Here is a 3901-nt window from a genome sequence, read left to right as displayed (position 1 = left end):
TACACCCTATACTCCCCTCAGCTGACCATTAATTTCATTGACCACGCTTGTTTTTGTTCATTTGTTACTTTTCAACCGTGGAAAATTACGTAGTTATCAATTAATGCTTTGATAGTTTTCCAACCAGTAATGTGTCACTGAAATGTTATGTGAATTGGCTTTTATGTTCTCAGCCATGTGCTGTGATCAAAGGAACTCTCCTCCTATATTTGACAAAGGCAACATGTTTTTAGCTCGCTTTCTCAAGAGAGATTTGCAGTTTGCAGTTTTTGTATCTAACTAGCTGTATTTTGTCTATAACGAATTGCAATATTTTTTCAGAGACTAAAAAACGTACAGTATGTTATGGTACATACTATGTAAAAATTACAGAGAAACTGTGGAGCATATGAAAATCCATTTTATTTAACTATGTTTTACAGGTTTATAAGCAGGAAAAATCATTCAGTATTAAGCCGATAAAACAATGTTGAATATATTTATGTTTTTAAAGAGGAGCCTTGGGTCTCCTTAAATACTATATAGTTTGCGTTTAAACTTTTACAGCCTTGCCTCCATTCCACATTCTTCTCATTCAGACATTAATTTCTGTCTCCATCAGTAATTTACTGCAGTGTCACCCTGCACAGTTCCTCTGTTATTGATGCACTGTCGTCTCTGATTCATTTTATTACTGTGGCAGGTGTCAGCCGTTACTATGAGGGCTGCCACAGTTGGACGCATACAGACAAAACAGAAGCACACTCATACACACACACATGTGCTTGGCTGATATTGGCCATAGCCAACACAAAGTAATCTGGCAGTGTGATTGTATGGCTGGCAGTGTATTTTGTTCAGCTCAGTCAACATGTTGAATTTAATTTCCTTTCTCTGTCCTTCAGCTGGTACAGTTTTTTTTCATCCCAGGGCAATATTTCCTTTTGTGTGCCTTCACTGTTTTCACACGCGCTTTCCTCTCCATCTACATACAGTATGTAGTATATAATGTCTGCCTCTCTGCGTGTTTGCTGGTGTTGCTTCGTTTTTGTCTGTGTGTCTGTATGAATTCAGTCTGTCTCCTCATCTGCCTCTCTGTCTTGATCTGCTTGTCTGTCTGTTACTTTCTCCTTCTCTCTCTCTCCACCCGCCAGACACACCCCATCCACCACCAAAGCACGCACACACGCACAGGCACACACACCTCTTTTTCCCGGGTTTCCTTAAATCTCCCCACTGCTGAGAAAGTGAATGACAGTAGTATATGCACAGGCTGCGAACGACTGACGGGGATTTTAACTGGATACGTCACAACTGGAGGGGAAGGGAGAGAGGGAGGGACGGAGGACAGGAGAGGAGGAGAGAAAACGATGAACAGAGACAGAGAGAGAAAGAGAGAGGGAGAGAGAGAGTACAGAGGGATATATTGACTCAGAGCTGGTGTACATGCTCCTCAGTGTGTGAGAGACAGAGGACGTGAGAGCAGGCAAGATGGAGTGCTGGCACAGATGAAGACTGTCCCTGGGTATGTATTTGTGGATGGCTATATTTGTGTGTGTGTGTGTGCGTGCGTGCGTACGTGCGTGCGTGTGTTCGAACTTGCATGTGCGTGTCTCTGTATGTGAGAAGGGAGAGAACGAATGAGTTTTTTAAGCATCATACTGCAAGTGATCATTTGTATGTGGGTACACAAGCAGTGAATTTGGGTGTCGTTACATAAGATCAATATGAATGACTGAATGAGTCTGGGCATTGAAGACGGGAAAAGGCAGTTTTGTCTTTATCTGTGAGTGGGATTTTAACGCACGTGTGTATGTGAGAGAGAGAGTGTTTAAGTACTGTCACTTCACATGGTGAGGGAGCAGGGATGTGTTTTAGGAAATGCAAGTTTCCAACTGAGTTAAGTCTTGATCTGTTTGGATATGGATGGTATATTGGCTTAGTTGTTAGCATATGAAAGATTACCTCAGTGTATAAACGTGTGTGAGCGTATGTAAGGAAGAGAGAGTCAATATTTTATGATGCACTAAAGGTGAGTTATAGCAATATGGAAGTAAACAATGAAACACTAAATCTTACTGGTATTTTTGTTGTGTTTTTGTCATTACCTACACTGAAGAATCACATTAGTACCAGTTTTAAGCAGTTGCTAATTTTTGCATGGCTTCTACATACAACGAAGACACTTTCAATTTAAAGGCAGACTCTACTCTATTGGCAACACGCACACTGCTATAGATGACAACATAGAAGAGCATTCAAAAACATCTTATTACACAACTTAAACACAACTTTACCCAAAAAGACTGATTTGCAAAGGCAACCATACTAGCCTTGATGTCAATTAGTCAATTGACAGAGAATTATTAGCATTTTGTCAAAATTGATGCAAACAAATTTTCTATTTCCAGCTTCCCAAATTTAGGGAATGATGATTTTCTCTACTTAATTTCACTGTAAATCAATATCTGTGGATTTTAAACGATGGTGGGTCGGTCAGCCAAAACAAGCAATTTGAAGCTGGGGCTCTTGGGAAGTTGTGCCACATATTTTCCATAATTTTCTGACATTTTATAAAATTAACAAACAATCAAAACACTGAAAAAATAATAAATAGATTAACCATTGATTGAATTAATAATTGTTAGTTTTATCCCTGGAGTCAACACTTTTACAAAGCAACACAAGACAAATAACAGGGCCTCAAATGTGCTAATAATTTGCATCCACATAACAGCTGCATGAGGCGAAAACTAAAAGAGAAAAATGATTTAATTTGGGAGGAAAATAGTCTTGAGAATCATGATGACATTTGCTAAACACAGACAAACTGCACAGACATGAAGGAGCAGAGGCTGCAAGATGACATTAAGCAGCAGCAACATGATGGACATATGCAATATATAGGGGGATGACAAGTGACATGCATCCTCAGCTGTAGCAGTGTCTGCAATGGTGATTGTCACATTGTGAAAGTACTTGTTCATAAAAATTGATTTGTTATTTTGTCTACCCCCTTATTTTTTCATCTAATTCTCACACAAATTGAGTATCATTTAGATTAAGTGATTGCTTTAGAAGTTTAATCTGGGCCAGCACCAGTAAACAAAGGGACCATTGTCACGTCCCAGTTTGAAGTTAGTCTCTGTGATCATTAGAATCAAATCAGTTCTTGAAATAATAAAGACACAGCAGCACTGAGGGAGTGCATTAGAGAAAACGTGTCTTCAGAATCTCTTAATCACTGTGAGGAACATAGGAAATGATCGCATTTGGCTCAACTAGGCTTGAGTTTGGGAATTTGGTTTTTGGTTATTACGCTTCGTGTAGTGACAAATATGCTAAGGACTGAGAAGAGCTTCAAATAGTATTATGTAAATATTGCTCAGGGGACTAGTTGATGAGAGAGAGAGAAGTGAAGGAGAGAGATAAGGGAAGGATTAGAGTTAAGTGCAGATACACAAGTGACATCACTTGTCCATACTTTACAGCACTACATTTGAATATTCATTCAGAGCACAGACTTGGTGTGCTGACACACTGTGTGAGTCACACCTGAAGTGCCAAAGAGTCTGGAAAATTCTATTTTGGCTTTTGAGAAGTCAGGATTGCATCAACGGATGAAAACGGAAACGTATTTTCGCCTTTCTCCAGGATGTTTCAGATGTGTTGTGAATTTCAACACATTGCCAGTGTTGACTTGCCTTGAATAGAATTGACCCCCCGGCTCACAGAAAGTGGAAAGTTGGAAACTCTGAGGAGGTGGAAGGATGTGTCTGTATTGTTTAGTTTTTCTCTTTTAGTTTTGAGCCTGTGCAATGATCCCATCTGTTAATCTCTGTCTATCTCACCTCCTTCGTTTCTCTCTCTCTCTCTCTCTCTCTCTCTCTCTCCGCCTCACCAGTCCCGTTCGACAGTCCAC

Source organism: Seriola dumerili, unplaced genomic scaffold (assembly GCF_002260705.1).
Source record: "Seriola dumerili isolate Sdu_G_001 unplaced genomic scaffold, Sdu_1.0 BDQW01000301.1, whole genome shotgun sequence".
In the NCBI taxonomy this organism is placed as follows: domain Eukaryota; kingdom Metazoa; phylum Chordata; class Actinopteri; order Carangiformes; family Carangidae; genus Seriola; species Seriola dumerili.
The sequence above is the reverse complement of the archived record's forward strand: the minus strand, read 5'-3'. Positions refer to the sequence as shown.